Here is a 14,807-nt window from a genome sequence, read left to right as displayed (position 1 = left end):
TAGACAACGGGCCCAATGCTTAATATATAATGGGTTTTGTGTAGAGAACCATATTTTCTTATACCCAGTTTTTGCTTTATTGAACATTACATGGTGCCCTAGCGTATTAATTGTCCAATTGGATTTTTATACATACATTGCAGCATGGGTCGCTTTGCCACTTTTTTAAAACGATTCCCTAGCCAGGCAACATCAAATTTTCAATGGTGGGAAAATACCCTTCAGTAATGTTGGCGACATTTTCTGAGTATTTCAGCCATGTAAAACCTGTCCACAAGTGGTGTCTTAGGACACGCCGTTCGAACTCGGAGATAAGCTTTGGGTCCCATATCATTGAGCGAACAGGAATCGGGGTACACTCACTTATTGATTTGTGAGAAGTCTTTCTTGTCCCTTCTGGGATGTTTATGATGCTTGGTGTTATACGGTGCCCGAATCCACAAAGTTATTTCTCGCAATACGGTTATTTCTTCCATAAAGAAATTTTGGATTTGTGGAAAGCTAATTCCCAGGGTTAGTGGTGCAGGGTATCACATCGTCGGCCTCTTCCGACTATAGCCTTGGCTTACTTGTTTTTTTAATAATACTAACCAATTATGTACCCCAAAAATGTGAACCCATACAAACACAGTTTTGTTACAGTGTTTTATTTAACTTGCTTTGGTCCGTTTAGTTCAAATCTGGTAACTCATTTTTAACACAGTTGCAGTTGACCAATCGAACTGAAACTTTGCACACTTTTCAGACTTAGATGACAATACGTACATGAATATGGAATCAAGACCAATATTGGTCCATTTTCAAATCTGGGAACTCAATTTTGAAACAGCTGCAGTTGGCCAATCGGACTAAAACTTTGCACACTTTTCAGATTTGGATGACAATACATGAGTATGAAATTAAAACAAAGATTGGTCAATTTCACAGAGTTTTAACGTGTTTTATTTAACTTGCTTTTCAAATCTGGTAACTCAATTTTGACACAGATGCAGTTGACCAATCGGACTAAAACTTTGCACAGTTTTCAGATTTGGATGACAATACATGAATATGGGCCCAATTCTTCCTACACCCCCATATAGCGGTACCACCCGATTTCAGGTATTTTGAGGATTTTATTTTCATTTTGAGGCCGAATTTGCTGTAACTTGACATTTGAAGTCCCCAATGGTACAGAAACTTCTCCACCAAAAATTGATGACATAGGTCCAGGTTTTGATATAGCCCCCATATAGTGCTACCACCCGATTTCAAGTATTATGAGGATTTTGGCTTCATTTTTAGCCAGAATTGGCTGTAACATGACATTTGGAGTCCCCAATGGTACAGAAACTTCCCCACCAAAAATTATGGACATAAGTCCAGGTTTTGGTATAGCCTTTATATAACGGTACTACACGATTTCAGGCATTTTAAAGTGTTTATCTAAATTTTCGGCCTAAATTGACTATAATTTTGTTCTCAGTGGTCAAAAAATGTATTTACTAAAAAGTTAAAAATAAAATATAATTAAAAAAATAAGTTTCAGTGTTTTATGTAGAAATGCACTTAAAACTAGGAAATAATTTGTCGCTTAGCCTCAATAAATATATTGTTTCTCATGATGAAATCTCTTAAACATACGCTTGAATTTAAATTATAAATGGTGGCAAAATTAAACGGCAAACGTTTTATTTGAGAGATTCCATCTTGAGAAAGAATATTTTGATTTGGGTGTTTCTTTGGAAAAGCCGAAAAGTGAGTGTGATCCTCATTCATATGAGAATACTAGACACTCAAAAAGTTCGGTTTTTCGCTAAAAAGGCATCATTTCAAAAACTGAGAAGCCAATTGATAATTCCCTTCGCCGGGATGAAATCATGATATTGGTAGCGATCAGTAAAATTTTGCAACACTGTCAGTTCGTTTTGAAAAACATTACTCTCTGTAATAGAGGGTAATAAATGAAGTTGAGCCAATGGGGGAATACTCCACTCAAGCAATCGAAAATGAGAAAGAATCTATTTATTGATGCTAAGTTACAAATTATTTCCTAGTTTTAAGTGCATTTCTAAATAAAGCACTGAAACTTAATTTTTTTAAATTATATTTTCTTTTTATGTTTTAAATGTGAAATTTTATTTTATTCACTTATCAAGCAAATACTACATTTCCCACAAAAAATTCTAAATCTTTGTACTAATGCACAATATATTGTAGTCGTTGTGGTTCCAATTAATACAGTTTAGTTTTTTTTTTTTTGGTGTCCATTTTATAAACAAAGGATTGAGGATTCAAGTCGAGTGTACTGTATAGAACTAATAAATCCACTGTTCCTGAAATCTTTCCCACAAACGCCTGAAAAAGCTGTAAACTAAGCTACTATAAAAACGTTTTTTCTGGTCTTGGATAGTTTTCCATTTCCATTTTTGAAAGCGAACTTAATATTTCAAGTGGTTGCCTATATGGTTTTCTTGATTTGGGTATTAGTCTCTCTTTCACCGTGACAATATTTGTATGATGGCAACACTGTCAATACGTTTCTTTTAATTATTTTTTGCCTCACACTCTCTGTGTGATTTTTTCTCTCTTCCTCTCTTATCAGCTTGCCCTAAGCAACATTGCATTTACTCTTTATGCCACCATTGGTCCTTCGATTTTGACACTATTTTGTCTGTTTCATTTAAGGCAAACGACAAAAATTTCAACACATAAAAGAGACTGTTGTTATTTCTCTTCATTTATTCACTAATTACAGATATCCGTCGTATTGCAGAATTCACAAAAAAAGCAAAAAAAAAACTAAATATTCGTAATTCCTTGGTTGGGGGAGGTTGTATGGGTGTCGAGAAAACATTTTAGAAACACGAACCTACAGACGGTTGTTTGTTTCAAATAACACTAGGAATCTGTATCTTTGTGATAACGTGTGTAGTAGATTGATGGTGTTTTGTGCTGCTGCTGTTGTTGTTTTTGTTGGTATTCCTATAAATTTATCTATGCTGACATGCTTGCTTGGCTCACACTCGTTTCATATCCAAAATTTTTGTTATTTTTGTAACTTATATTTAGAACATTTTTGTAGATTTCACATTTAAACACTTTACACATTTAATACATACATTTTACACTGGTATTTTTATATCTTTCTCAATGCCTTTGGTTGTTCCTGTTATGTATTTTATATTCCTTTGTTGTTGTCGTTTGTTTGCTTTTTCTTATATTTTATTTCTCAATTAGTGACACTTGCACTCTCACCACCACAACAAAAACAAATAAAATTATGTTTTTTTTTATTGATTTTTCTTGGTTAAATATTTGGGGATACACAAAGGAATCTTTCCTTTTATTCCCTTTGTTTTTTGTATTCTTTTCGGGCAATATTGTTGTTTGTTTGATCCTAGCATTCGTTTCTCCTTTCGTTAGTTAAAATTGCTTTTGTTGTTTATTTATTTTTTTGTAGTTTCATTCACGACACTCGTTCGTTTGTACGTCTCGTTTTGCCACTAGTATAACACATTTAACACGCACAATTTCACAATTTTCCTCCTCATATCCTGCAGAGAAGTGTGGGGTATGGGTGGTTCATCTATTTTCCATCAAAAACACAATCATCATTCTCATCAACCTCAAAACCATCAACGTTGACAACAACTTCCACACAAAAAAAAAACTTTCTCACAATGACAGCATAAACTAAAGGATGGATGGTTGGTTGGTTGCTTGGTTGGTTCACTGCCAACCAGGATAACTACCTGCTTAAATCCGTTTTCAATTACTTTTCCTACTGTTTCACTATATTGTATGTCGTACTGCAGCTGATTCTGCTGACTATGCTTTGTTGTTGTCGTTTTATTTTTTTAGCAGAGATTTTCACATCCCTTTTTTGTTGCTTTGCTTTTCACAGGGTTAACTTTACCTTGCCTTGTTTTTCATTCTTTTCACTGATTCTGATTCTGCACATAAAAAATGTGACACTGTGTTAGTGCGTGCGAGCGTGTATGTGTCACTGTGTTTAACTTTCTTTTAACTTGTGTTTCACTTCACTTTGTTGTTTTTGTTTTAATATATATTTTTTGTTTCACTCAGCTTTTATAGGGAAAGCTTTTTTTAGTTGGCCCGTATCCGTCGTTTACCCGTAGTAGACGTCCTGACTATGTCATATCCTAAATGCGACTATTACACCTCGGTAATCCTTCAGTTAGTAATACGTATAGATGTTCTCGTTTTTTTTTCGTCCAACAACATTTACCTACAACAACACAATTTGTGTTCATCTCCTGCACATGCTCTGTAGTGTTGTGCTCTCCAGTCTCTCATGGTTTTGTCCTTAACGGCAACAATGTAATTTTGAAAAAAGCTTATTTTTTACCCACAAGCAAGAGAAATCTTTGGTTATATTGGATAGTATAAGAGTGGTAATTATATAAGAGTTGTTTGTGATGGGAATTGTACAGAAGATATTATAGAAACTAAGAGTTATTTAAATACATAGCTTGGCTTAGCTGTGAGTAGCACAGAGAACAAGACCTTATTTAAGAGAAATTTGACATGCACCTTTTTTGATATTTAGCTTGTGTTTTAATACTTTTTAAACTTAAATGTCATTTAAATTTAATGATAAAATGAACATATTACCGATATAAGTGGAAAGTACACAAATATTCAATTATTTCTAATAAATAAGTATTTTTATTAAAACATTAAAGAACGTAGATTTTTCCAAAAACTTAATGAAAGTTTTTATTTAAAATAATAAATAACAATAAATGTGGAATAAAATTAAATATGGAATAAAAATTAAATATGGAATAAAAATTTTAAAATTAATAAACGCAGATTTAAAAAATAAATAAAAATATAAATAAGCATGAATTTAAAATACAAAAATAATAAAAGAGCATGTAAAAATTAACAAAAATATTTTTTTAAATTAATAAATGTGGTTTTTATACCCTACACCACTATGTGGTAAGGGGTATTATGCGTTAGTGCATTTGTATGTAACATACAAAAGGAAGCGAGATAGACCCATAGTTCCTTCTAGGGATATATATAGAATCACTTTCTGAGTCGATTTATGCATGTCCGTCCGTCCGTCCGTCCGTCCGTCCGTCCGTCCGTCCGTCCGTTCGCAACGTACAGGTCGCATTTGTTGACCGATTTCGCTGAAAATTGGGGAATACAATTTTTTTAGCCGTCGGAAGATCAAGTTCGAAGATGGGATATATCGGTCCACGTTTTGGTATAGCCCCCATATAACGGTACCCCCGGATTTGCGGTATTTTGACGTTTTTAGCTACATTTTCAGACCGATTTGGCTATAATTTGACATATAGGGTTCTTAAGTGTCAATAAACATATATAACAAAACTTGTGGACATAGGTCCACGTTTTGGTATAGCCCCCATATAACGGTACCCCCGGATTTGCGGTATTTAGACGTTTTTAGCTACATTTTCAGACCGATTTAGCTATAACTTGACATTTAGGGTTCTTATGTATCAATAAACTTATATAACAAAAGTTGTGGACATAGGTCCACGTTTTGGTATAGCCCCCATATAACGGTACCCCCCAATTTACGGTATTTTGACGTTTTTAGCTACATTTTAGGACCGATGTAGGTATAATTTAACATTTAGGATTCTTAAGTGTCAATAAACATATATAACAAAACTTGTGGACATAGGTCCACGTTTTGGTATAGCCCCCATATAACGGTACCCCCCGATTTACGGTATTTTGACGTTTTCACCTACATTTTCAGACCGATTTGGGTATAATTTGACATATAGGGTTCTTAAGTGTCAATAAACATATATAACAAAACTTGTGGACATAGGTCCACGTTTTGGTATAGCCCCCATATAACGGTACCCCCGGATTTGCGGTATTTTGACGTTTTTAGCTACATTTTCAGACCGATTTAGCTATAACTTGACATTTAGGGTTCATATGTATCAATAAACTTATATAACAAAAGTTGTGGACATAGGTCCACGTTTTGGTATAGCCCCCATATAACGGTACCCCCCAATTTACGGTATTTTGACGTTTTTAGCTACATTTTAAGACCGATGTAGGTATAATTTAACATTTAGGATTCTTAAGTGTCAATAAACATATATAACAAAACTTGTGGACATAGGTCCACGTTTTGGTATAGCCCCCATATGGGTACCGTTATATGGGGGCTATACCCGATTTGCGGTATTTTGACGTTTCTAGCTACATTTTCAGACCGATTTAGCTATAACTTGACATTTAGGGTTCTTATGTATCAATTAACTTATATAATAAAAGTTGTGGACACAGGTCCCCGTTTTGGTATAGCCCCCATATAACGGTGCCCCCCGATTTACGGTGTTTTGATGTTTTTAGCTACATTTTCAGACCGATATAGCTATAATTTGACATTTAGGGTTCTTAAGTGTCAATAAACTTATATAACAAAAGTTGTGGACATAGGTCCACGTTTTGGTATGGCCCCCATATAACGGTACCCTCCGATTTGCGGTATTTTGACGTTTTTAGCTACATTTTCAGACCGATTTAGCTATAACTTGACATTTAGGGTTCTTATGTATCAATAAACTTATATAACAAAAGTTGTGGACACAGGTCCCCGTTTTGGTATAGCCCCCATATAACGGTGCCCCCCGATTTACGGTGTTTTGATGTTTTTAGCTACATTTTCAGACCGACTTAGCTATATTTTAACATTTAGGGTTCTTAAGTGTCAATAAACTTATTTAACAAAACTTGTGGACATAGGTCCACGTTTTGGTATAGCCCCCATATAACGGTACCCTCCGATTTGCGGTATTTTGACGTTTTTAGCTACATTTTCAGACCGATGTAGCTAAAATTTGACATTTAGGGTTCTTAAATGTCAATGAACTTATATAACAAAAGTTGTGGACATACATAGGTCCACGTTTTGGTATAGCCCCCATATAACGGTACCCCTCGATTTGCGGTATTTTGACTTTTGTAGCTACATTTTCAGACCGATTTAGCTATAATTTGACATTTAGGGTTCTTAAATGTCAATAAACTTATATAACACAATTTTTGGACATACATAGGTCCACGTTTTGGTATAGCCCCCATATAACGGTAGCCCATTTGGCAATTTTAACTACAATTTTATCAGAAATAACTGTAATTTGACATTTGAAGGTTGTAGTGGTCACCACACATCTGCATCACCAATTTTCAACATAGCCCAAATAAAACGATACTTCCCGATTTTCGGTACTTTGAGGATATTACTTAAAATGTTTAACCGAACGTAGGTCCATGTTTTTGTATATCCCCAAAACAAACCTCCCGATTTTCCGTACCTTAGCGAACTTCCTGTAATTTGAAATTTAAAAGTCAAAAAAAAATTCTGCAACAAAAATTTTTCATTTAAGTTCATATTTTCGTATAGCCCAGATACCTCCGAACTAGCTGTTAATGACATTTGAAGTTCCCACGTTATGTACCGATTTTCGATATTTTGAGGATTCCAGCTAAATTTTTTAACCGAATTAGGAGTTATTTGACATTAAAGGCTCCCATCAAAAACTGTCAACATAGGACCATATTTTATTATAGCCCCTATATAACAGTACCTCCCAATTTCTAGCCCACCAAAAATTGTCAACAGTTAGATATAGGCACCATAAAAAAGGGCCTCCAGAATGAAGCATTTTATGTACATTATGTGACATTTTAACGTACTACCTTAAAGTTGGGGACAGGAATGAATATTTTATGGTGGAGGGTATGAAAAGTTCGGCCCGGCCGAACTTAATGCTTTTTTACTTGTTTTATTTAAATTAATATAACATTTTATGTGGATTGTTTTGTAAAATTAATAAACGTAGATTATTTTAAACACTAAAGGCGTATTACTGTAAAATAAATAAAATGGATTTTTAATGGCATTAATTAATTAAATTTTTATTGATTAAATGAATTAAGGGGGATTTTTAAAACTTTTTTTAATAACACTGTGTGTAATTTTTTGAGTCATGATTTTTTTAACCATGTTCCGACACCGCGGCATGATAGAAGACCAAAAATTAAAAAAATACGTGTCCCGGCGTTTTTCCCTATCACTTTAACTTTCGCCGTTATGGGCCCCCAAAGACCTAAGGGCTTGATGTCAAAAGGGATCATTTTGTCAGGCATATATCTTCTAAACCGCTAAGAATTTCGGTTTACTCGTAGAAGAAAAGTTGTAGCTCTCATCTTAAAGAATAATAATCGCGAACACATAAAATCCATTCAACCTCACCTTCAAGGTCAAAATCGTCAAGATCAAATTTCGCTTTTAATTTTTTTTCGAATTATAGTCTACAGATATAAAACCGATCAAAATTGAAGCAAACAACCAACTTGGAAAATGTACCTTAGATCTTAGTAAACAACTTTTTAGACCATACGAACTCTGTAGAAACGGTTCTTAATGGTCAAAATAGCAAATCAAATGCGATTTTTATCCTCTTTTCTTGGACCCTGCTCCATATATACTAAACCGTTCAAAATTCAAAAACACAATGAACCAAAATAATGTGGCAAAAATATCAGCAAATAACTTTCTGGAACATACGAAATGTCTATGAGCTGTTCTTAAATGTGAAAATAGCCAAAAACTTTTGAAAATATTCGGTTGTTATACTTTTTTCTCCGATTCCGGTCCACTGATACCGAACCGCCCAAAAATTAAGGATAGTCAACTACAAAAATGTAGCTAAGATTTCAATAAACAACTTTCGAGAACATAAAACGATTCTAGGAACGGTTCTTCTTGATTGTGTAGACCATTCGAGGTTAATAGAGAAGCTACGCTGTAAAAATGCGTTTGATAGCACTTCTTGTAAGTTAATTTGTTCCTATTTGTCGGGACGTTCTCAGTACGTTTCCCATAACGATGTTATTTCCAGCAGATGTAATATATACAGTGGGGTACCTCAAGGTTCCATTTTAGGCCCTCTTCTTTTCGTTTTATACGTCAATGACATTGGAAGTTCGTTATGTAATAGCATTTGTCGTCCATTTTTGTATGCTGATGACATACATTCACTTTTTAAAGGTAAATCTAGCGCTCAGTAAGAGCATGATATAAATACTACCTTATGCTCTATATCACGTTGGTTGTGAATGTTTCTAAAACCAAAGCAATGATTCTGGGTCCATTGTGTCGTCTGAATAGTAGTATTAATATACAACTTAATGGACTGTCGATTGAGTTCGTTGATCGTTTAAAATGTTTAGGAGTTATACTCGACACAAAACTTGGTTTTTCAGCGAATAAATTTGCGTTATACCCAAGAGTAGTTAATATGCTTCGGAAATTGTATTCTACTGAATTCTATTTGCCCCTCTTTGTCAAGAAAAAGCTTGCATATTCTATGTTAATATCGATAATTTCTTATGGTATAGAAGTGATATCGGATACAACGCATGAACTTTTTGTAAAAGTAGAAAAACTATTCAACATGATTGTAAGATATGTATATAACATGCTCCGATCTGAACATATTTCGGAACAGGCAATAATTTTCCTAGGAGTACTTTTTAATGTTTTTGTTCAGCAACGAATTGTTTCATTTCTTTATAAATCGGTAATTTTTGAACTACCCGCTTGTTTTCTTTAGATCTACTAGAAACACACAATTAATTTTTCCACCTATTTCCACATCTTTATACGAAAGATCTTTCATTATTCGCTCTGCACGTTTGTGGAATCAACTTCCTGCAGAGCTACGGCAGTTTTCGTTATCCAGAAGTGTATTTCGACGAAGGTTTGAAAGCTTTGCTGTTAGTCAAGTATATATCTTGTCATTTTTTTGTAGATTCTACTGTATGGGAATTACTGATGCATTGATTCAATTTGTATATTACCAACAATAGGCATATGATAACTCTTTCTTCATTTTGGCTGGGGAGCCTTATTTTTGCCTTGTAGTTGTTTTGCGCACACACATGTGTACATTTAATTAAATACTTATTATTATAAGATTTGAATTGTAATATTTTAAGATACATTTCCTGATTCGAAGAACACATTTGTAGTTTTTAGCATGTTGTGACATTAATAGGCCAAATGGCTTCTTCGCAACATATAAACAAAAATAAATAAATAAAAAATAAATTTTGATCGGTTTGATATCTGTAGACTAAAATCCGAGAAAAAATTAAAAGCCAAATTTTATCTAGACGATTTTCACCTTGAAGGCGAGGCTGAATGGATTTTATGTGTTCACAATTATTATTCTTAAAGATGAGAGCTAAGACTTTTCTTCTACGAGTAAAACGAAAATATGCCTGACAAAATGATCACTTTTGACATCAAGGCCTCAGGTCTTTGGGGGCCCATAACCGCGAAAGTTGAAGTGATAGGAAAAAACGCCGGGACACGTGTTTTCTTATTTTTGGTCTTCTATCCCGCTGCGGTGTCAGAATAGGGTTAATAATTTTCGTGTCGCACAGTGTAAACGTGGACTATTAAAAGAATTTATTATATATTTATATATGTAATCTTTTATTTATTTTTAATTTACATATTTCAATGATAATTTTAATAAACGTGAATTTTTAAAGAATATTTTTTAAAAAATGTGGATATATTAAGGCGTATTTAAAAAAAATTTAAACTGTACTTTTTAAATAAACCTGATTTTTAAAAAAATATTTTTATTATAAAACTGGATATTTAAAACAGTACTTTTTATATAAACCTGATTTTTTTTAATATTTTTATTATAAAGCGGGTATTTTAAACAATACTTTCTAAACAAAGTGGATACTGTTTAAGAACTTTTTAAATAAAACTGATTTTTAAAATATATTTTTATTATAAACTTGGATATTTGAAACAGTACTTTTTAAATAAACCTGGTTTTGTTAAAAATATTTTTATTATATGCGTGGATATTTTAAACAGTACTTTTTTAATAAACCTGAATTTTTTAAAAAAATATTTTGGGAAAAAAACAAAAAACAATTTTCAACGGTGGCAAAATACCCCTCAGTAATGTTGGCGACATTTCCTGAGTATTTCAGCCATGTAAAACTTCTCTACAATTGGTGTCTTAAGACACGCCGTTCGGACTCGGCGATAAACAGTAGGTCCCATATCATTGAGCTAATATGAATCGGGGTGCACTCATTGAGAGAAGTCTCCCTTGTCCCATCTGGGATGTTTGTGGAGCAATTATAAAGTTTCGACCAATCAGAAAGTCCCCTTGAGAGCTATCTTGCGGATTTGCGGCGCAAGTACAATCTGCTTGAAAATATTCAAAACGATTCTAGAGGACTCTTAAATTTCCCTTTTCCGAATTTTGTGTAGGAGCTACCCTAAGGTGTAAACTGATCTAGTCTTATCCGATCTACATCTGGAAGGAATAATAATATATGGAAATTTTGGAGCAAATCGATTGCTCATTTCGCCAGATATTGTTCACACAATTTTTCGAAAACAATTTTGAACTTTTTAGGGGGAGGTGTGGACCGACATAGCCTACATTCGAACTTAAACAAAGCTTGGGCAAAATATTACGAAGTATAAAATTTGGTTCCAATCGGTAGATCCTTTCGAGGGTTATCGTGCGCACCAGCCAGCTAGACATTAAGGGAGACAGATGAACGGACAGGGCTAAATAGACTCCAAATTGTCTTAAACGAATTTCGTCCAAACATACTTGGGGTCTCAAAACAATATTTCGATGAGACACATCTTTGGTCATATTTTCTTTGTATAAAGGGTATACATATATATCCTGAGGTATAAAATAGGTGGCGAAGCGACCCCATGCTGCAATATTTGCATAAAAAATCCAATTTGAACTGAAAATTTCTCTGTTTGAACTGAAAATTTCTCTGTCATGATAGAGACAATTTGTAGCATGGGAGGAGATTGTGGTTCTCTACACAAAACACATTATATATTGCACCCATTATATATTAGGCAATATGCATCTGGGGAAAGGTCAGTAGTTATTATTCCATATGTAGGATACTTTGCCGGTATATGCCCGCCAGGAATTAAAATATGGACCAAAATTAAAATTTGTATATTTTTCATTCAAAAGTAATGGTCTATGTCACCTGCTAAATAATATCAGATCATCATGCAAAATTATAGGCATTTTCATCTACCTAAACTCTTACCTCGTGCAAAATTTCATGACTATTGAGTTATAATTGCGACCTCTAAAGTGTTAATTACTACAGTACAAACAAAAACTGGATATATTAGACTGTCAACGTAATCGACATCAGTGCAAAGGTCAAGAGATCGTCTTCCAAATACAACTCACGAGGTAAGAATGTGTCTTTAAGGAATAAAGATATAAGCTGTATATTAAAAATTTTCACAATTTTCACACAAAAGTTCTGGTCCATTTATTATCTGATCGGCATCTCAAATTGCAAGCTACTTCTTTGTCATATACTCTTACCATATTTAGAATTTTGTGTTGATCGGACTATTATTGCAACCTACAGAGCCGCTACAAAATTGGCTAAAAATTATGTTTTTGGTCCATTTCACCCGCTAAATATTTCACGGTCATCTCCAACAAAAATAGGGATCTAGTCTGGTCTGAACCCGACCTTCTTGCAAAATTTCGTAACGATCGGCCCATAATTGCGGCCTGGAGTTTGATTAAAATTTATAATGGACGGACGGACGGACACACATCTCAAAATCGCTTTATCTCGTCGAGATATGAAGATTGGTATACCACATTGGGCGTCTCTGACGATTATTTCGCGGTATTACATGAATTTTTACCAAAACAAACTTATAATACCCTTTCCACATAGTGGTGTAGAGTATAAATATTATTAAAGAGCAATTTCTTAAACAATATTATTAAAGCACACTTTTTAAACATTTTTATTCCCTCAGCCTTTAGGCTAAAGAGGGTATTTACACTTTGATACGACCAAAAATGTGCCTCATCGAAATAATGGTTTTAGACCCCAAGTATGTTTGTACGATATCCGTTTCAGACAATTTTGAGTAGATCTAGCAATGTCCGTCCGTCTGTCTGTCCGTCTGGCAGGCTGGTGCGCACGATAACTCTCGAACGGATCAATCGATTCGGTTCAAATTTTGGGTATCGAAATATTTTGTCCAGATTCGATTTAAGTTCGAAGATGGGCCATATAGGTCCACTCCTTCAGGTACCTCCCCCACAAATGTTCAAAAATTGTCGTAAAACTTGTGCATACGATAACTCTTGTAGGGAATAACCGATTTTGTCCATACTTTGCACATCGTGTAATTTCTACCATACTTAGATTTGGTTCCAATATGGAATCAATCGGTCCACTCCTTCGGGTACCTCCCACATAAAATTTCGGAAAAGTTTAGTATAAGACCTGGTCTCGAATCGCTTTGATTTTTGTTTACGCAAGTTGTATTCGCTGTCCTCTATACGACGCTGTAAGTTTCATTAGGGGCAAGTCCATACTTCCTGAGAAAATAGCCTGAAAGTTACATAAAACCCTATGACACCGTGTGTAGTGGTTGGAGCGCAAGATAACTCTCGAACGGATCTGCCGATTCGGTTCAAAATTTGGCTTTCGTAATATTTTGTCCAAACTTAGTTCAAGTTCAAAGATGGATTATATCGGTCAACTCCTTCCGGTACCTCCCCCACAAAAGTTCGAAAATGTTCGGAAAATTTGTGCGTACGATAACTCTTGATGGGAGTAACCGATTTAGTCCATACTTTGCACGTTATGCAATTTCTACCAGACTTAGATGAGGTTCCAATATGGACTCATTCGGTAAACTCCTTCGAGTACCTCCCACACAAAATTTCGGAAAAGTTCAGTTTAGGACCTGCTCTCGAATCTCCTTGGTTTTTGTTCTAACATCTTGTATTCACTGTCCCCTATACGGAGGTACAAGTTTCCTCAAGGGCAAGTCCATACTTCCTGAAAAAATAGCCTGAAAGTTGAAAAACAAACCGTATGACACAATGTTTTTGGGTGGGAGCGCAAGATAATTTTCGAACGGAAATGCCGATTCCGGCCAAAATTTGGCCTTCGTAATATAGTTTCCAAACTTACTTTTAGTTCGTAGATAAGCCATATCGGTCCACTCCTTCAGGTACCTACACCACAAAAGTTCAAAAATATTCGGAAAAATTGTGCGCCCGATAACTCTTAATGGGAGTGACCGATTTGGTCCATACTTTACACATTCTCATAATATCTACCAGATATAGATCAGGTTCGAATATGGACTATATTTGTCCACTCCATCCTACACAAAATTTCGGATAAGTTCACTTTAAGACCTGCTGTTGAATCACTTTGATTTTTGTTGAAGCAACTTACATTCGCTGTGTCAATTACGATGGTAAAAGTTGTTTCAGGGGCAAGTCCATACTTCTTGAGAAAACAGCCCGAAGGGTGTAAAAACCCCCTGTGGCAACCCCAAGGTCTATGTCGGTCCATTCCTTTAAGTACCTTTTCCGCAAAATTTTTGAACTTTAATCCTAATCAACATTTTTGTCGGTTTATACAACCAAAATTTTGAAACCCCCTAAATACAAAAGTTTTTTGTGAAAAAAGTGTTTTAATTTGCATAGGCTGAGGGTATATCTCTGTCGGCAAAGCCGACTGATACTTTTTTACTTGTTTTTAAACCGTTTGAACTCTATTTTTTTAGGGAACAGTTTTTCAAAGAATATTTTTACAAGGACGTGGATTTTTATACCCTCATCATTTATGCTAACGACGGTATATACACTTTCATACGGGCAAAATGTGTCTCATCGAAATAATGGTTTTAGACCCCAAGTATGTTTGGA

At 34.6% G+C, this 14,807-nt stretch overlaps 1 protein-coding gene across 7 annotated transcripts in view; it reads right to left on the bottom strand.

Annotated features, from left to right (window-relative positions):
* The window catches only part of LOC141397341 (kin of IRRE-like protein 1), a 323,500-nt gene extending 319,312 nt beyond the window's left edge, over positions 1-4,188 (bottom strand). For 2 of the 7 annotated variants that reach the window (XM_073973502.1, XM_073973529.1), the window contains exon 1: positions 3,735-4,188. The gene's annotated coding sequence lies outside the window, so the exon portion shown is untranslated. Of the gene's footprint in view, positions 1-2,851 lie in introns of all 7 variants that reach the window. The other 5 variants (XM_073973488.1, XM_073973523.1, XM_073973509.1 and 2 more) reach the window with 3 other exon arrangements.
* Between the last annotated feature and the right edge of the window lie 10,619 nt (positions 4,189-14,807).

The sequence above is a fragment of the Musca autumnalis genome, unplaced genomic scaffold (assembly GCF_047663935.1).
Source record: "Musca autumnalis isolate F117 unplaced genomic scaffold, ASM4766393v1 scaffold_1, whole genome shotgun sequence".
NCBI classification, from domain to species: domain Eukaryota; kingdom Metazoa; phylum Arthropoda; class Insecta; order Diptera; family Muscidae; genus Musca; species Musca autumnalis.
The sequence above is the reverse complement of the archived record's forward strand: the minus strand, read 5'-3'. Positions and strand labels throughout refer to the sequence as shown.